General features: G+C 42.9%; 1 long non-coding RNA gene across 6 annotated transcripts in view; it reads left to right on the top strand.

Moving 5' to 3' along the window:
- The window catches only part of LOC118543510 (uncharacterized), a 393,677-nt gene that overhangs the window by 209,284 nt on the left and 163,427 nt on the right, over positions 1-20,966 (top strand). Inside the window, exon 6 of one of the 6 annotated variants that reach the window (XR_013441615.1) lies at positions 8,922-10,207. The exons of the other annotated variants lie outside the window; for them this stretch is intronic. This is a non-coding gene — a long non-coding RNA (uncharacterized LOC118543510). Of the gene's footprint in view, positions 1-8,921; positions 10,208-20,966 lie in introns of those variants that run through there. 6 annotated transcript variants of the gene reach the window in all.

Below are 20,966 nucleotides of genomic sequence, written 5' to 3'. Positions count from 1 at the left end.
TGAGTGGGGGGACTGGGGAGATGTCTCAGAGGAGGTGAAATTACACTAAGTATGGAACGCGTGGGTAGGATTTTGATGTGTCACCAGGGATGAGAAGGGAGAGGCAGGGAGATGATTTCAAACAGAGACTGGCATGATTCTGTGATGCAGGGAGGTAAAACCACATGTTGAAAATATGCACAAGGAGACATCTTTTTCACAGGGGAAATGGAGAGGGGGTCCGAGGACCCTGTGGTCGGTGAGTATGCACAACTAGGTCATGCTAGACTGTGGTATGATTTTTGTGCTGGCTAGGAGACTGTATTGCATTTCTGGGCTGGGTGGAGCCATGGAAGATTCTGAGCAGGGCTGTAAGAGGATCATAGCTGTGCTTCGGGGACGGACCTGACGTGTGTGCATTAGTGCACTGAAGTCTGGGGGATGGTGGGGGGAGGGCTGTGAACACTTTGTCTCTCATGGGAACCGAAAATATTAAAGTAATGGGTTTATGCATTTTTTGACCTTTAAAAAATGGTATTTTCTGCAAACTTCCTCCTCCCCACCTTACCCTTGTTAAATATTTCATCTCAACTGGAAAATACCCACAACAATGATTTTTTTTTTATGGTTTTAGCCTTTCAGTAATAAACCAAAACAAACAGTGGGGAGCTTAAAAGGCCTTTCAGCTGAGAAAGATGAAAGCAGATGCCTCTGGTTTAGATTATTGTTAGAAAGTGCAAGAGTCCGTTTCTTCTGGAAATCCTGTGAGGAGGAGAGAGCAGGAGGAAGGGCTGGTGCCATGACCACCCCATCCCTGAGATGACATTTTGATTGCTATGTTCTTACTTGCCCAGGGTTTATATGTGCACCCCAGAATCATTATCTGAAGCACAGTCCTGCTTTCCCTCCCTGTAGCTAGAACCCACTTGTTTCTTGATGTGTAGGGAAAACCCCAGTGAGAAAGATGTAGAAATTGGAACCCATTTTTCGTAAAACTATTGAGAAAACAGAGATGCCTTTATGACTTAATGCCCTAGGTGTGGCAACAAAGTTTCCTTTGGGCTGGAGGGATGCTTTCTTAATGCAGCTCTTTGCCTGGACCATTGACTTAAGATGCATCTTGTCTCTATGACCTTGAATTGCTCAGGGGTCTTGTTTTAGCAACAAGCAAACACAAACTCTTTGTCTGCTTTACACCATTACTTCCCATGAGCTTTGCTCCCTCCTTCCCTCCCAACCTAGCATAGCCTGCCAATTCATTTGTTCAGCCAACATTTAATGAGAACTTACTGAGTGCTAGAGCCCAAGGATTCAGAGATGAATAAAACATGGTCTTTCTTGGGTTTATGGGCAAGTACACAGGTGTTAAAATAACTCATGGCAGATACCATGATTGGCATAATATTTAAGGCTGTGTGGGCGCTCAGCCCAGCCTGCAACATCAGGGCTGTCTTCTCAGAAGAGAGGATGTCTTCTTCTCACTTAATGACCTAGGGGCTAACGTTCCTTCAAGACCCTCCACGTTCAGCACATCTCCCCTGACCTGGTGTCTCCTTCTGAGCATTGTCACTTGCCCACCACATGCTTCTCATTGTTACATTTACTTTTTAGACTATTGCCTATCTCTTTTATTGGAACAAACAAAGTAATGAATTTATATATATTTTGACTTTTTAAAGAAGAATAATTTCAACAAACTCCATATCGCTCAAGTCTTTATTAAATATTCTGTGAACTGAAGAGCACCTGATAACACTTTGTGGGGGGTCATCAAGATTAGGATAGGTTAAATGAGCTGATTTTTTCATTTAAAAACCATATTTTAAGCACCTCTCTATCTTGTCATGTTTAAAATGTGAACAAAGCAAATCATAGTCCCCCTCTCATAAAGATTACATGGTAGTGGTAGCATACACCAGTAGATAAAGACCAAACCAAACCAAACCAAACCTGGGAGAAGCACTATGAAACAAAATAATGAAAAATAAAGCTTTTGGGAGGTGGGCCTATGATTTTATTCTCTCACACTGCACTCATTTTTGTCAGTGTCCACGTTGGTCACTTCCATGGCCCGTAGGGAAGATTTGGTGCTGATGGGTGCAGGGTATGAACTTTTAGGAAGGGCTCTGTTGGGGGTGGCTAGCGGTCACAGGCTTGGATCCACTCCAGGGAGGCTTGCTGAGTTGACATCAACTCTCAAGGATGTCCTGAAGCAGGCACCTCGGCATCCAGAGCCCCGTGAGGGTCCCTGGGCAATAAGCCACACTTCCTCAGATCTTTGCTCCCTTTCCTGCAATGTGCTAGGATGTCTTCATGTTTCCCCCTTCACTTCCCTTGTAAATACAGCACCCCATGGGATGAGATTGGGCTCATCAGAGACTCCAACCAAAAAAAAGTTAGCAAAGTCAGTTTTAATTTCTGACCATTTTCTAAAGAGATGTAAAGGAAAAGTACAAACTAACTGCCTTGAAAGAGGGCATATTAGGGGGCTGGGAGAGGGGGACTTAGTGCAGGATGCTAAAGCAATATTCAGCCATGCCCTTTGATGACCATAGCCTGGTTTCAAATGGATTTCTCCCCTTTTGCCTAAGTGAATGACAGAAAGGGCTGCGCAGGCATCTTTACGTTGAGGAAGGTTTGCCATTTGCTTGCTATAGTTGGTATTAAGGACCAGCAGAGTAACTTAACCATTCTGAGGCAATTTTAAGACTGCACATCTGGTGGGAGAAATTTTTTTCCAGTTTTGTTATGATAAAATTGACAGATAGCATTGTATTAGTTTCAGGTGTATAACATAATTTGTTATTTGTATATATCGCAAAATGATCACCACAGTAAGTCTAGTTGACGTGATCACCATACATAGTTACAAATAATTTTTTCTTGTGATGAGAACTTTTAAGATCTACTCTCTTAGCAACTCTCAAATATACAAAACAGTATTGTAAGCTGTATTCACCATGCTATAGATTACATCCCCAGAACTTATTTATCTGATAGCTAGAAGTTTGTACATTTGACTATCTTCATCCATTTGCAGCTTATTTAAAATGAGTCCCAAAATGTCCCTTGTCCTCTTTGATAGAGCTCAAAAGCTTTAGCAGTAAGATGTGAAGCTTGAGGAAGTAGCAGAAATGAAGAGATGTCCCCCAGCAGAGGCTATGAGAGAGCAAGTCACTGCCTGTGGGTTCTTGGGGCTGTTCTCAGGACCCCAGCCAGAGTCCTCCTGGACAAGGCCCAGATGGAGTGGCCTGACCAGCTGGCCCAGCAGTTAGCCTTTCTTGTGTGTTAGATGTGAGATGTGTGCAGTGAACCATCTGACAACCGACCAAGATGCTTTAATTGGTACCTGCTGTGTGCCTTGCCCATGCAAGATTACCACGGGGCGAAACCATCCAACAGCATAGACGGGGACGGTACCTGCAATGCCGGTGATGCAGCCCAGACAGCTTGCTGGTGGCCGTGCACCAGCAGCTGGCCCTGCCCAGCGATTCTTACCCTTTGGTGTGAGATAAGCATTCCAGAGGTGTTTGGTAGGATAGATTCCTGGATCCCGTGCTGGGAGATTCCAGTTTATTGGGTTTAGGTTGGAGTCTAGAAAATGGAATTTTTGGCAAGGACATTCTACTGTAGGAGACACAAGTTTGAGAAGCCCTGCCCTCACGCAACTCAGCCCAAGCCTTATTAGTTTTTTAATCTAGCAGGAACTTCATTTTTATTTTTTAAGCCACTTTATTGAGATCTGATTGAATGTAGGAAGCTGTGCATATTTCCTGTATACAATGCCACGAGTTTGGGGATACGTGTGTACCTGTGAAACCATCACCATCATCAAGGCTGTAAACATATCCATCACCTCCCAGAGTTCCCATCTACCCCTATTGTTATTATTAATTATTATACTTATCACTTTGTGATAAGAACGTTTAACGTAAGATCTACCCTCTTAGCAGATTTTCAGTATAGGGTACAGCACTGTTAGCTGTGGCGCTGTGCTGAATAGGCCATCACCAGAACTTACTCATCTTACACAATTGCAGCTTTGCTCCCTAACCATCACCTCCTCCTTTCTACCTCCTCCGGGCTTCTGGTAACCTCCATTCTACTCTCTCTGCTCCTATGAGTTGGATTATTTTAGATTCCACATGTAAGTGAGATCATGCAGTACTTGTCCTTCTGTGCCTGGCTTAAGTCACTTAGCATAATGCCTTCAGGTTCATCCATGTTGTTGCAAATGGCAGGGTTTTTTTCCTTTCCTAAGGCAGCCTGATCTTTGGTGGGAGTAAATGGTGCAGGGTCTCAGGGGTAGGGATAGTGTAGCCAGCTTTTTACAGAGCCTTGCTTTCCTCTGGGTCTGATGAGCTGATTCCAGCCCAATTCCCTCTTCCTCCGACCATGCCAAGGTGTAGCTCACAGTATTTGTAGAAGGAGGCCTCTGGAAGGTGTTCTCTCCCTCCCAATACAGAAAAGCAAAGGGTCACTCAAAGGAGAAAGGGGGCGTATTTACTGAAATACCACAGCTGTTATTACTGCTATTACTAATATTTAAAATTGTGATTGTTTATTGAGAGCTACTGTGTATCATACACTCATCTAAATTCTTCGCCTCATTCCCTTATTTTATCCTGGAAACTGATCTTTGAGGTCTAAACTATTATTAACCTCATTTTACAGATGTGGAAACTAAGGGAGAAAAGTTTAAGTAACTTGTCTGGGGTCACACAACTGGTAAGAACAGTTCATGGCTCAGGGACCCCAGTGTGAAGGACCCCTAGAGGGTGAACATGGTGATGGTGTGGGACTGGGGCAAGAGAATGGTTTCCACTTCTGGGCTTTAGTTTCCTTGCCCGCGAAATAAGGGTTTTGGACGATATGACCCCTAAGCAAGGCTGGCTTTGTGCATGTGTAACCTGTAGAGTCAAGCAGGGCCCCAGAATCAGAAGGGTCGCAGGCTTGGTTCCATGATGTGCTGTTGCTGTCTTGAAATTGCTAATAATTTTTGAACAAGGAGCCTCCCTTTTTCATTATTCATAGGACCCTGCAAAACAGGAGGCAGATTTTGTCTCCCAAGGGCTCTTCTTATTGTTACACTTTCTCAGCTTTTTTATGGATCCTTCACAATTCGCTGTGCATCAGTGGCCACGGAACCACCATCTGCCATGGCACAGTGGGCTGACTTGGACCACATGGCAAGAGGAGCTTCTGGGCTGGTGATGTGTGCCCACGGCATGTCTGCAGATGCTGGTAGGCACCTCGTGGAGCAGAGCACGTGGAAAGCTCTCGGTGGCTAAGGGTGGCATGCCATGTGCTACTGGCTCTTGAAAACAGCCACAGTGCCAGCCAGCCTGGGGGCTTGTGAGCGGTATTGCTAAGTGGCCGATCTATAGTGTGTTAGCAATCCCTCCATGCAGAAGATGGAGGAGGACTCAGGGACAAGAGGTTAATGAATTCAGTTTTCCCTGAGAGGCTTTTCGGGTCTTTGCTGACCATCCCACACCCATTCTTTGGCAGTGGCCCCCAACCCCACTTACTCACCAGCAGCCCCGCCCCCATCATTTCTGAGTCCCAGGAGTTTGTCCCTGTGTGTGATGCCTGGAACAAGTTTTTCAAAATGCTGGTTTCTTCCTGACAATATCTAGTGTTAACTATACACACAGTGCACAAACTTCATTACACTTGCTGCCTGAAAGGTTTGGCTCAGGAACAAGGGAAGGAAATGTTTATCAAGTGCTTATCATGTGACCTTCTTATTTTCTTCCGCCAGCTCTTCCCCTGCGTCAAGTCCTAGTCCCGCTTACCTTCTAAGAAAAAAAAAATTAAAAGAGTGCTTAGCGGGGTTAATGACTTAGATTCCTATCAGCACTGAAACAAAAAATTCAGACACAGATGATCCATCCAAAGCATAGCATAAAAGGTTCATTCTTTTTTTTTTTTTTTTAAAGATTTTATTTATTTATTTGTTAGAGAGAGAGGGAGTGGGCGAGAGTGAGCAAGGGTACAAGCAGGGGGAGCAGCAGAGGGAGAGGGAGAAGCAGGCTCCCTGCTGAGCAAGGAGCCTGATGCGGGACTCGATCCCAGGGCACTGGGATCATGACCTGAGCAGAAGGCAGACGCTTATCCGACTGAGCCACCCAGGCGTCCCAAAAGGTTCATTCTTCACACCTTGATGCATATAGGCAGAACAAAGATAAGCCATGGGGGAAGCGTCTGTGTGTGCCTGTGTGTGTGTGGGAGGTGTGTGTGTATGTGAATGGGGTGTGTGTGTACGTGTATGTGTGTGTGCATGTGTGTGTGTGAGTGTGGGGTATGTGTGCATGTGCGTGTGCTCATGTGTATGTGTGTGTGGGGTATGTGTGTGCATGTGTGTGTGAGTGTGGGGTATGTGTGTGCATGCATGTGTTCATGTGTGCATGTGTATGTGTGAGTGTGGGGTATGTGTGTGCATTCATGTGTGCATATGTATGTGTGAGTGTGGGGTGTGTGTGCTTGTGTGTGTGTGTGTGTGTGTGTGTGTATATATATATGTATGTGTATGGACTGGGAATGCAGAAAAAGGTAGGACCAGTTCTCTTACTCTAAATGGGGCATCTTCCCACTCCATACTCCTTCTCCCCTTCCAACTTCTAGATCTTTTACAAATTACATTTGAACAGTTCTCCTCATCAAAGCCTTGCCACTGCTTTCTTCTAGACACCTGCCCTTACCATAGCCCAGGTCTGGGTCGGATGTCTGCCTTTGTGCCCCAGAGTACTCGTCCCCAGCCTTTTCACACCCACATCCCTCCGGTTGTGATTGTGTATTTACTCATATGGAGCCCCGTGGGCTGTGATCTTCACCTGGGCTGGCAGGGGGACTGTCTTGTTCGCTGTTGCAGCCTCAGCGAGGATTAATAAATATTTATTAAAATATTCAGCATGAGAAGGAGCTACAAATGGCAGTGACTGAGCCCTGGTGTTTCAGGTGTGAAGACAGATGCCTGGCGTGGGCCACAGTGTAGGCAGCTCCATCTGCAGGGCCTGGCCAGGAAAGGCTCCCGTTAAGTCTGTATTTCTCAAACACTCACCAGGTGCTCCATGCAAAGGACTTTGCTTGTATCATCTTAGTTCATCCTTACAGCGACTGGGCAAAGTAGGCCCTGATTAAGGTTTTATGGAGAAGGTAACTGAACATTGAAAGGCTGGTCAGGAATAGAAGACAGAGAATAGCTTCTCATTCATAGAGAACCGGTTGAACTCTGTCCCAAGGGTGTGGAGACGGGTTTGGGTGAGTGTGTCTATGGCTGGAGGACAATGGAGAGTAGTTGAGTGAAACGATAATGTTGAACGTTACCTGTGCTCCCAGAGACAGTGGCTATTAGATAGTCTCCCCACTCTTCTGTGTTCTAAGAAAAACTAGCTACAAACATCCCTGTAATCTTGCATATTCCTGGATAGACCCATCTGCATTCTTCTTCATGACTGCCATAAGACTGGCCTACAACTCCCTTGTTCACCTGCCTCTATAAAACTCAAGGCCTGTCCCTTTATCTTTGATATGTTCCTCATTCATGAATGTGTGTCCTATTGCAGTAGGAATAACTTGAATAACGTCATCTCCTTAGTTGTCTGGTATGTTCTGCCTTGCACAGGGGCTGCAGCTGATAAGAGAGAGGGGGACCAGATCATGGGGGCTGTGTAAGCCATGGGCGGGAGCTTCTGACGCGATCCTGTAGGCATGGCAAGCCAATGATGGGGCTGAAAGGTTTTTAGCAGAGGACTGGCAAAGTCAGATACACATTACAGAATTTGTGTATGTGATTTGTATATGTGAGAAGGATTAGAAGGAGAATTCCCTGAACACAGAGAAATTTCAGATTCTGGTAAGAAAGGATGGGGCTATGAGCTGGGGTAGGGTCAGTGATGGGTGATACATCAAGGATGGTGTCCTTTGGGACATACATGGTATCTGGATGTGAGGCTATAGGAAGGAGCTATCAGCTCTCATGAGAGAGGCTGTCTTCCATCTGGACCGTGGAAGGTGAACAGCATGGAGAGCCATAGGCTGGTCAACTGCATAGGACGGTTAAAGCAGGTCTGATGGTATCATCAGAAACAGAACTCAGAAATACATGCCTGCAGGGCTCCACGAATATCCTAATAAATGGCTATTGAGGTGGGGGGCGGCTGCTGAAGACATATATGACCTCAGTCTAATTGGGTCTAATTTATTTTTATTTTTCAATAAAAATTTAGTCTAATTTAGTCTAATGTAGTCTAATTAATTTTTCCCCAAACTACAATCCTGCTTCCATCAGAGAAGAGATCTCCTAGCATCATGATCCCAGCCTGAATCACTTCAAGAGGGGCTGCAAGGGGGAAGAGGTGGACATTGAGGTGCCCAGAGAGATGGCAGTTGTCACTTCATTCCGCCCAGCCCCTGCTCTGTGGATGGTTAGCGATAGTTGGGTCCATTGGAGACCTGGGTTCTGGACCCCTTTAACCTCCCACCTGCAAATCAACACTAAGGAAGGGTAGATACTTTATGGCAGCTAAGGGGAGAGTTGTTTCTGTGGTAGGTACCACACTTGAAGGCCGTGGATGACTCAGGTGCTAATTCCTCAGGGAGGGAAGGCACTGTTGTTACATGTCTTCAGAAGCCTGTGCTCAGGCTGGAGCTGTGAATTGTAGACAGCCTGGTGAAACATTCTTCTTGGTTGTTCTCAAGATATCTGTGGGTTTTTTTAAAGTGTTCTTCACACATTAATACCATTTTCAGGCTTTTTTTTTTCCCGGTCTTTGATTGCCTGAAAGCTTAATGTAGATGTAAGCACTTCCCTGGATTCTCAGCGAGAAATGTTACATTAACGTAGTTACAGCAATGATGATTCATATTGTCCCAGTGTCATAAATCTGGGCCTACAGAAAACTCTTCACATCGAGCTCTGACTTTGTCTCTTTCCCCAGAAAGTGACATCTGCCCTCTGCGCAGTGGCTGCCCGGGGATGCCTCAAGCCTGGACTATCCTTGGAGACCCCCTTCCATACCAATGCCTTCAGGATGGCTCATATGCTGGGACCTTTCTAGGTGCTTCTGAGCCCCCTCTTCTGTCCTGATATCTGGGCCAGAGAACCAGCTGTTCACCCTATATCACCATCTGGCTTTTCCATAGAAGACCACAAGCCCTGCACGTCTCAGTATGGAATTCGTCATCTTTCCGACCCATCCATCCCTCTCCCTCCAAACTGCAGTTGTTCAGCCGTCAGAAGGGAAGCATTAAGACAGATTTTTGAGAGGGAATCATGCTAAACTTAAAGGATAAAGGGGTGTTAGCCAAGCAAACTCTGAAGAGTGCCGTTGGGCCTGAGGTCTCCAGCAGGTCAGGAGATGGGCAGAGGCTTCTTCCTGCCTCCTGAGTGGATGGGTGACCCGGCTAGATAGCTGGATGGCGCAAGGCTGCCTCTTACTCGAAGAGTGGACCAACAGCCTAGAGCGCACTGGCACTGGGGTGTTGCATGGGCTCCCGTCACTCTCCATCCCTGTTTCCCTTTACTCTTTCCAATTTCATTCTTAAATGGAAGTTTTTTATAAAAATCTCCCAAGTCCTGACTGGCCATTAACAAAGTTCATAGTCTTCATAGAATGGCGACTTTCCCAACGCAATACCCATGTCTGTGACCCAGTCCCTTAGAGGAACAGCTCTCCTTTAGAGGGGCAGGGGCTTTGTGCACCTCTGAGATACAGGGAGGAAGGGAAGATTGCGGGGGTGGGGAGCAAGTAAGGTGATTCACCAAGGGCTCACTTGTGTTTAGCAATTCTTCTTTCTTTCAGGACTTTGGTTTGGGGTTGAGGGTGTGTTGGTCCCTGGTAGGGGAACTGGCAGCAGCTACTCTAGGCTTTATTTGCTGCTCAGCGAGGCCAGTGAGGCCAGTAGCTCCCGCCATTTTAGAGGAGGTGATGCTTGCTTCGTGGGGATGGTGAGTAGGGGGATTTGGTAAGGGAGAAGAGATCTGTGTGGAGAAAAGGATTGCTTCTTAAATGCAGATAAAGCATATTTATGGTCAGTTTTCTGGTTTTTACATATTCCCAAAGTGACTGTGATCAGTTGAATGATGACATGTTTCCCATGCCATGTAATCTCTGCTCCCATGGCTCCCTGCACGGTAAACGCGCTATTCTTTCCTTGCATCTGTTATGAATCTACACTAAAACCACAGTGCCTAGTGGCCAGGAGATTGTGGGACTGAAGTAAAGGTGGTGGTGGAGGTGTGTGTGGGGGGAGGCTGGGGGAGGGTTGGTTGGACATGCATGTGCATCAGTGTAGAAGTATGAGCTGTGTTCCTATGAGAGAATACATTTGCAAGGTGTTTTGCAAGTAAAGGCCCATTTCTTTACAAAAATAGAATTGCTTTTCTAAGACAGATGTGCTGAGTAAGTGGAAGGACAGCTCTGAGTTTTAGAAGGAGCTTTCCAGAAATTGGTGCAAGGAGCTTGCTAATGGTACTGGGAGATAGAAGGGGAGATGCACAGGCCATGCTGTGTTTTGCATTTCAATCTCTGTGGATCCTCTCTCCCTGCCTATGCATATTTAAAATTCCTTTCAATATATAAATAGGATAATTCTCTCTCCTCATCCCCACCAGAGTTCATTTAACAGGCACAAAAAGAATTGCACATCCAGGCCTGTCTTTTCCTGCTTCCCATTTTTACTATTTATTGGTTTTTTTCTCCTCTTTTTCCCCCTCCCACATTGCTCCCCTTAGATTAAACTGTGTTTCAAGCTTGACTGGAGGGAAAAATGCCATTCCTTATACACAGGGCTGAGCCCCAGGGAGGTGATCTCTAGGTTTGCCCTGCTCTTTGGTACCAACCCAGACCTTCCAGAACTCCACTTTAAATAGAAAGCCCTGGGCCTTAGATACTCTAGGTTTTTGCAACCTCCCCTTAATGCCACCTTTTTCCTATTTTGCAAACAGTTACCCATTTTGCCTCATGAATGAAGCCTGAGTACTTCCCAGTGTCCCAGAGGCTCAAGTGAAAGACAGGATTCTTGATGGGAAGGCTAGGGGCAAGGATATGAGCTGGGATCTGGGGAAAGGCACCCATGACAATAGCCAATCAAACTCTTATTTTTAGAAAAAGGTTCAAGGAAGCTTTGGTTAAGTCTAATGGCCTTGCTTCATGTTGCTAATGTGAATAGTGCATTTTGGAAGAAGTTAGACCATACCTTCCAAACATTGTCCAGATTTCAAAATACCAATTAGTGAGGCCTATAGGACATGTGTTCTTAGAAAGATGTCCTACATGATTTTGCATTCAATGGAGGCACCACTGAATTGGGAATCAGGAGACTTGAGTTCTAGGCCTGCCTCTGCTAGTGTGAAGCTCACACTCACTTTCCATCTCTGGATCTCACTTAATTTATCTGTAGAAGGAGAAAGGTGGTTTTATTCACATGCAGTGACTTCTCCAATTACAACAAAATCATCAGCTTTTATATATCCTTGGATCATAAGTGGTGGCCAAAATATGTATAGTGAGGCATAGAACGGGGCACTCACTGGTCTGTCACCTGTGATGTAGGAATGGTATCAAGGACAGGAGGACCTTTTCTTTAAATGTACTCTGAGCTTGACTCTGGGACTCATTAGGATCTCCTTGCATGAGTTGAGCTCTCATTGAATATTGGATAGAATCCAGAAGCATGTGACCATGGTAAAATGTCACTGCTGTATGACTCAGCACAGGACCCAGGGAAACTTTATAGCAATTTCTGTCAATTAAAAGTAAGGTGAGCTGCATATGTGACCTTGAAGAACTTTAAAAATAAGGCAGATGGTGTATTTTTTTTCATAATTACTTCAGGTTTTCTTTCTTTCTCTCTTTCTTTCTATTGCTAATTAATAGTTTGTAATTCTTTTTTAAAAATTTTTTTGTTCAATTTATTTAAACTAAAACAAAAACAGTTCACCCATTTCTACTACCCTGCCCCCTGCCTCTTCCCCTTGTGACCACTAAACTGTTCTCTGTACCTATGAGCCTTTTTTTCCCTTGATTCCACATAGAAGTGAGATCATATGGTATTTGGTATTTGTCTTTTTCTGTCGGACTTATTTCACTTAGCAGGTTCCATCCATGTCACAAATGGCAGGATTTCCTTCTTTTTTATGGCTGAATAAATTCCATTGTATGTATGTACCATGATTTCTTTATCCTTTCGTCCATCAATAGACAGATTGTTTCCATATCTTGGCTATTGTAAATAATACTGCAGTGAGCATGGGGGTGTGTATATATATATATATATATATGCATTAGCATTTTTGTTTTCTTTGGATAAATACCCAGAAGTTGGATTACTGGTTCGTATGGTATTTCTATTTTTAAGTTTTTAAGGAACCTGCATCCTGTTTTCCATGATGGCAGCACCATTTACATTCCTACTGACAATGCATGAGGGTTCCCTTTCCTCCACATCCTCATCAACACCTGCTATCTCCTGTCTTCTTGACAATAGCCATTCTGACAAGTGTAAGGTGAAGAATGTGGTATTTCTGAGAGATTAATTTGGGGGTACAACCTACCTCTCACTCTAATTTGCTGATTAGATGACTTCTTCCAAGATCAGGAGGTTGGAGGAGAGACTTCTGGTCCAGACAGAGCTAGGGACACAAATGCAGTACATGCAGGTTGCAGCTGATGTCTCCACTCGGCAAACAATCGACATATTGGCTTCCTGTTCATATGCTTTGCTGTCAAATAATCTACTTTAGAAAACTGATCTCTGCAAGCCAGGCTGTCCTTGGAAGCCTGAAGCATGTGTGAATTGCGTCAAGTTCCAGGCCTCAAGAAAAAAGCAAGGACTCTCCTTATAGGCCAAATCAAGGGTACTCTGCATCACACTGGGAAATGCTGAGGGATCGGCGGGCACAAGCTGTGGGTTTCAGCTCCTCACATGGGGCACTTGATTTGGAGGAGAACACTGCTTTGTGGTTCCCCCTGCAGTGCCTCTCATTTGGGATCCACAACCAGTAATTTTTTTTAAAAAGATTTTATTTATTTACTTGAGAGAGAGAAAGAATGAGAGCAAGAGAGCACATAGGGAGAGGGAGAAGCACACTCCCCACTGAGCAGGGAGCCTGACACGGGGCTTGACCCCAGGACCCTGAGGTCATGACCTGAACCAAAGGCAGACACTTAACTGACTGAGCCACCCAGGCTCCCCTGCAACCAGTAATTTTCATACCTGTCCCACTTAGGGCTTCTTCAGCCCACAGGTACAGATAAGCACAGGTTGCTCGCCTCGGCATCCTGAAATACCAACCTACAGAGGGATCCCGAACGCTGACTACAAAAGTCATCTTCACTTTTTCTATATTACAAACACAGGAAAATATGCAATTCATTCTGAATATTTCTCAAGTGCTGTAGTAGGCTCGGTGACAGCCATTACTATATGTAGGAGGAGCCATTGTCCTTCCAGAAATATCCATGGCATCAAGTGGGAGTGGTTATGTTGGGAGGTCTGCACATTCCCTGTAAATTCATTATCAGAATTCAAGGACATCACTAAATCCCTAGGTTGATACTATCCTAGGAAAGAGCCAGACCTCGTGAGGAAGGGCATTTCTTAAGAAGGAGTGAGATGTCAGGGCCTGAACGTGTGTGTCTGATCAGGGAAACTGCTGTGTCTATGGTCAGATAGGCAGTGATTCAGGACCATTGTTATTACTGTGAAAGGACCCTTGACCTTACACATCATAAACTGAATGAGGAGTGTGCCCTCTACCCATGATTTGTTGGAGTATCAACTGCACTTTGCCCAAAGGTATTACATAGTAAACCCTTGATACTTTCTTGATTCTTTAACTTGCAAACACCTCGATGGTGGAATATCTCCCAATAGAATGCACGTGCAGAGCGGGCCAGAGCAGGGAGCTCCAAAGAAGACTATTGGGACACAGCCCTGAACATTCAGCAAGGCTCACACATTGCTCATCGGTTCTAGCACCTCACCTTTCTGCAGCTCAGCCTCAGTGAAATTATCAAAGGCCAGAGGCCAGGGGCCTTCACATTCTCTTCAGGATCTCCGAAATCATGAAAATGGTATCTGCAAATACCAGAAGTCTCTTGTACTGGGATCAGAAATGTGGAGTTGAGGATTTTGGTTGCTGACCTTTTTGAACAATCATGCTTTCTATCTTTGTTTTAATTGTTGTTGCTTACTTGTTTTTGGAACTACAGAGAGTAGTTAAAAGGCTGGGCTCTTGAACTAAAGGGCATGGGATCAAATGCCAGCTCAGCCACTTCCTGGCTGTGTAATCTTGGGCAAATTACTTAACCTTTCTGTGCCTCAGTTTCCATATATGTAAAATGTGGATGACAGTAGGGTCGTGGTAAGGATTAAATGAGTTCACGTGCTAACGGCACTTAGGACTGTGCCTGACAGCAGAAGCGCACTATATAAGTGTTAGCTTCTCTTGTTGAAAAGTCACCACGGCTGTTACGTTGACATCTGGAAGGTGTGCTGAATAGCATGTCCTGCATGAAAATATGATAATGGCCCTTGTGTTTGCAACTAGTATCTATTAATTAAGAAACCGTCATTTGTGCTCTGTAATTGTATTTATTAAACCCTAACTCCTATCATAACAATAATTAGTTCTTGCTAATTAAATTTATTAAATTCCCCCCGGATTCATATCTTAGGTAAATATTTAGTAGCCCTACACTAATTATTTTAATCAACATGGAGTGTATTTCAAACGACTACAAATAGTTCTAACTAATTAAACTGAGTACAAAATAATATCTTATGTAATAAATTTGCAGGTGCTAAAAAGAGTGGGAATGAGCCACAGGATAATGTCTCAGTGACCTAACCACCTGACTTAGTGATTACAGCATTTCCAAAGCTCAGCTAGGGGAAGTAGCCTGAGAAGGTTTATTGTTTCTGTCCTGATTTGGTTTTTTACTGCCAATATTTTGTGCATGGAACAAGCTCTGTGTGTGATTCAAGAACATGCCATATGATTTGAAATTGGACCCATTGACACTAGTAATTAATGCAGAAGCAAGAAGCCAGCAGCTGCGGCAGTAGGACAAATCCCTGCTTCAAACAGTGCAAGAAGGCAGACTCTCTGACCATTCCTCCTTCTGCAGGCCTGGTTTCCTCATCCTCAAACCACACTGTCGGTTCTGCCTCATGCTGGGAAGTCCTCCTGCACACCTCCCTCCCCTACCCACCCCTCCCATGCTCCCAGCTCCTTCATAACAAAGATGAATCCTTGAATTACAGCTAGCTGATTGGCATCCTGTTGCTAGGAAACTGTGAAATGAATGTATCATATTTCATAATAAAAATGCCTCTGACCCATCCTTGGAAAGCCATGCACAATGAGTTGAGACACCGTGTGGAACAGGCCTGCACTGACCTCCCACCTCTCTTCTCCTCTGCTCTTGTGGGGCCACTGTAAGAGGACTGGTTCTCCTTAATAATGTGGTCATTCTCTGGCCACACACAGCGCTGTCTGTTGTCTGACTTAGGGTCCTGTGCACGGCTGAGGTTGGGAGAGTGGCCATCTATGCCCAGAATGGGGGGCTCAGTCTATAATCAGGATTGGCAGGATGTTCAGTTCACCACTGAGTTTTTTTTTTATTTTTATTATTATGTTATGTTAATCACCATACATTACATCATTAGTTTTTGATGTAGTGTTCCATGATTCATTGTTTGCATATAACACCCAGTGCTCCATGCAGAACGTGCCCTCTTTAATACCCATCACCAGGCTAACTCATCCTCCCACCCTCCTCCTCTCTAGAACCCTCAGTTTGTTTCTCAGAGTCCATCGTCTCTCATGGTTCATCTCCCCCTCCGATTCCCACCCCCCTTCATTCTTCCCCTCCTGCTATCTTCTTCTTCTTCTTTTTTTTTTAAACATATAATGTATTATTTGTTTCAGAGGTACAGATCTGTGATTCAACAGTCTTGCACAATTCACAGCGCTCACCATAGCACATACCCTCCCCAGTGTCTATCACCCAGCCACCCCATCCCTCCCACCCTCCACTACTCAGTTTAGGATTGGGATTAGGATTTCAGTTGTTGTGAAGTCCTATTTGGGAGAGAAAAGAAGGAAATGACCGTTAAGAGTATTGGCAGTTGAATTATATTATAATAAAAATGATCTACCTCAAGAATAAAAATGGTGAGTTCAAGTTTCAAACAATCCATGTAGAAAACTAAATCTTTTAAAACTGTCTCCAGCTCTTTCCTGTAAATGACAAGTGAATTATCATAAACAAGCAGCCAGCAGTGGATGCTCAGGGCATGGCATCTGGGATTGCTCTGGGCTCTCCCGACCTCCCAGTGTCATCAACTGGCTGGTGAGGAGGGGGCTTCATTGTAGCTGACATGTTACATTCTATTTTTGTGGAGGAGGTGTCTCGAGTGGGCATGGGAGGGATCACAGGAGACAAATCTGACGGTGGATCTGCACTTACGCCTCTCGGAGACGTGCACAGACACATGAGAGTTATAGAAAATGCCCGCACTTTATCTCCCCCTCTCATTAAGCTGCCATCTGCTTTCAGAGCCGATCTATCTCTTGGTTCTGAATACCACTTCCCCCACTTCTAGCTCTCCCTAGAGTATTTGTGATCTCATGCAGCCACCTTTATGATAGATGAATCATTCCTATGGCAACCACAGTCATCATGAATCCTCTGAGTGAGCTAGCAGGAAAAAACCGCTTTCAAGAGAACAGGGATCCTAGGGGGAACCTAGAGCAGTAGGGAAACTGGAGAACATTGAACCCATAGAAGTGGGATCAGATCATGTCAGAACTGGAAAGGATGAGATGACTGGGGCCCAGAAGAGGGGCTGGTTTTGCTTAGTATCACACAGAATTAGAACCCAGGCCTCTTTTTTCCTTGCAACATGGTGTATAAGTAAACGAATGAGCACAGACTTGCCATGTGTCAACTGCAGGCAAATAGGCTATATTGTAGAATCTTTATGTGTTGTTTATTTGAACCCATTGGCCTGAACGTGAAGTTTTGTTCAGAGAAGTCTAATGCTTCAGGACCAAGATTTCATCTGGACCCAAGGCATGTTATTGCTGCAAATCTCATTTTCTTCCATCCCATTTCTTCTCCAGAGGATGTGCTCCCTTGTGATGGTGGTAGTGTTGGGACCCCCACCAATGGAGGCAGCCCTGCAGATAGCAGTGAGAAAGCTTCTAAGAGAAGGCACTGGGAAACCTTGCTATGTCTTTGCTGTGGTTGGCAGAACATGTGGATATAATTTATTTAATAGAGTCTTATAGATGGGGCTTAGCATTCATTTTAATGGAGAGAAGATCTTCCTGAATGGAGCTGAGATCAAGTCATATATACACATGGATTTTTTTCCCTTGTGACCACCACACGGTCACCCATGCACATGTTGCTTACCTGTTAGTTCTGAAGAGTCATCATCAATCTCAACTTTGTGCACAAAGATGCTCCCTCATCCCATTTTTGCCCAAATATGTCCAGAGAATGTTTCTTTTAAAGAACGAAATGCCTTATTTTATGCTTTGAACAATTTTTATCCTGGATTGTGACTGAAGAATAGGAAGAAAGCTTACATCTTTTGAAAGAATCCACTACAAAAGAATATGATGTGCATGGAAGGGAGGCATTGCAGCTGTTTCATTTCTGTGCCTTGCACTGGAGTCTCCTGAGATGGCACCCTGAAGCCTGCCAATTGTTCTTTCTCTTTAATAGATTATCCAGCAGAGATCCAAAGCCCTTGGCAGACTAGGCAGAGAACCACAATGTTTGAGCACATTACTGCTCATTCTGAGAAGAGTGGAGTACAAACTGTCATTTTTCAATCCACGGTCATATGGCTGCAGTCCTGCTAGTGGCACCCAGTTCTTCTACAGCACTAAATCTAAAAGATAGTTTGTCAGTCCTGAACTTTCATCAGAATTAAACAAAACCGACCATACACATCTTCCCTGTCTTCTCTTGGCTCTCATAACAATACACTTTTCCAGATTTTTCCTCTCTGTTAGCTTTATTTTAGTTCCTTTTGTTGGGTTTTCTCAATGCTGATTCCTAACCTTTTTTCTTTTCTATATTTATTTATTTAAAAAAATTCAATGACCATCTATGCCTGCATTGTCCAGTATGGTAACCACTAGCCAAATGTGGCTGTTGAGCATCCAGTAGGTATCTGAATTAAGATGTGCTAAAAGTATAAAACACACAACAGATTTCAACAAACAACAATAAAAAAACAACAGCAAAAATGTAGTTATCTCAATACTTTTTATATTGATTGCATGTTAAAATTATAATGTTTTGAATACATTAGGTTAAATAAAATATATTATTAAAACTAATTTTACATTATGTTTCTATTGGGCAGTTCTGACCTATGCAATGAAAGCACCCAAACTTATCTCTAGCTCAGATCTCTCCTTTTAACTCCAAACAATAAAACTAATTGCCACCTTAACATTTCTGTTAGGTTATCTGCCAGCAATTAAAAATCACCATGTCCAAAATGAAATGTGAGATGTTTTCCCCTAAATACAATCCTATTTTAGGGACTGGTCCTACCATCATCATCATTTCCCTCTTCTCTTCTCCACTGGCTTTCTTTTCTAGAATTACAGAAATGTAAAATGTCCATGTGGGAAGGCTGGGTACATAACCACTAATTCTATGCTTGTGCCTTTTTTGCAAGATCAAGTTTTTATGTGATCATCTGTAGTGATGGAAAGCTTATTTCCTTATAAGGCAGCCTATTCCATTTTGGGGCCTTATTGAACTAGAATCTCACTTTTATTCATGTTTCAATTCTATCTCCTGAAGCCATATAAAGCAAGTTTAATTCCTCTTCTACTTGTGAGAATTGTTTAATTCTCTTGGTTGCATTGACTTTACTTGAGTTAAACATTTCTTTTTCCATTGGCATGACTTAAAGTCTTCTCATTTATTCTTGCCACTTACATTTGAACACAATGTAGTTTGTCTACCTATAAAGAATGCAATTGTCAAATGTTCTACCAATTTTAACAAGTTTGTCGAAGACTAGAAAGAGACTTTTACTTTACTCTAAGTAAAGTAGACTTTTACTTTATTCTAAGTCTCATTAAAATCTGTACCTCTGCTTATACCACTTGGGAGTATATCCATTTATTTGGGTTACATCAAACACAGATACTGTTTTGTTTTGGACTTGATTTTGTGTAACTCCATTATGTCTTGGATATGTAATGTAATTAAGCCAAGTCTCTTCCATCTTCTGTTTTCATAGGTGTATATAATATATTTCAAGTCTGTGGTTATATTTATGATTTGGCCCATTGAACCAGCAAGCTTATCTAGATACTATTGATTCTGATTCTTTCACTCACTCATTTTTTTACTTAGATCAATATCATCCAAAAAATGATTAGTAAACCTATATTTTTATAGAAATGAGCAAAAATGTATAAAGGACAGGATGAAATTCAGGACTCTGCATTATACTATGAAAGGCTTCTATCCAAGTTATGTCATTCTGTTAGTTAGCAGTCCATATTATAGAGTATAATCATTTAACCAGCTGTAGGTCTATGTAACAATGTTAGTAAATTCTTTTATATTATCACTTCAAATATTTTCTCTGTTCTGTCTTCTTCTGGAACTCTAATTATATTTCCATTGATGATTTCATACTGTCCCGCTGCTCTTGGATTTTCTGTTCTGTTTTTTCTCCTCTTTTATTCTTTCTGTGTTTCAATCTGGATCACTTCTATAGGCATTTCTATTTGGATCATTTCTGTTCTTCAAGTGCACTAATGTATTCCTATGCTGTTTTCACTCCGCTGATGAGCCCACTGAAGGAATTACTCATTTCTGATCTAATTTTTATCTGTAGCATTTCCATTTGATACTTGGTTTCCATCTCTCTGCTGACATTCTGTATTTGTTTATGCACATTGTCAATTTTTTCCATTAGACCAGAGGTCAGCAAAATTTGTTTTTGTAAAAGGCCAGATAGTAAGTGTTTTAGGCCTTGTGGGCTCTCTAGTCTCTCTCATTACTCAGTTCTGCCACTATCAGGGAAAAGTAGCCATAAATGAATGAATGTGGCTGTGTACAATAAATTTTATTTACAAAAACAGAAGCAAGCTGGGTTTGTCCTATAGGCTATAGTTTGCTGATCCCTGCTCTAGATCCTTTAAAATACTAATTACAGTTATTTTAATATCCCTGTCTGATAGCCTTAGTCATCTCTAAGTCTCATTATATTGACTATTTTATTTCTTGACAATGAGTTCTTTCCTTGCTTTTTTTGTTTGTCTCATAATTTTTAATTAAATGTCAGAGATGGTATGTTCAAACAGAAGAGACTGAAGTAAATGTTATTTACAAAAGGAGATCTCTTTCTGTGGGTGATAGAATCAGTCTGGTAAATGTTTTGACTGGATTTTTTTTTTTTTTTTTTTTTTGGTGTTGTTCTATGATGGTACTTCTGGTATAACACAGCCATCAAAATTCTCTAGTGTGAGTTGTTTTTACTTGTACTTTACATAGGGAATGGTGCTGAAGGCTTTTTCTTAGTGTTCTTGATCTACCCTTAGCTTTCAGTAGTCTTAATATAAACACATGACAGGGGGTGTTTCTCCTTCTCTCACCCAGATCGGAGAATGCTATTGCTTTTTACTTTGGGTTAGACTTGTGGTATAGATGGAGTGGGGAGGGGTCTCTTATGTGACAGTACTTGAATTAAGTAATATCTCAGTATTTCTATTTCTTGTTTAAAGTGATATTGTGAAGATCCAAATAAGTATTCTGACAAATTTTCACTTATAGCTACCTCTTTGTCCTGAATTATCAGAGAAATAACTTTAAGAAAGCAAAAATAAGTAGTGATTTTAGACATGATTTCTTTTTAGAAAAGAAATGCTAGCTCCCAATAATTGTTGTTTCCTCTATAGATTCTTTTGAATCACACATAATTGATTC

Source organism: Halichoerus grypus, chromosome 10 (assembly GCF_964656455.1).
Source record: "Halichoerus grypus chromosome 10, mHalGry1.hap1.1, whole genome shotgun sequence".
Taxonomy (NCBI): domain Eukaryota; kingdom Metazoa; phylum Chordata; class Mammalia; order Carnivora; family Phocidae; genus Halichoerus; species Halichoerus grypus.
The sequence above is the reverse complement of the archived record's forward strand: the minus strand, read 5'-3'. Positions and strand labels throughout refer to the sequence as shown.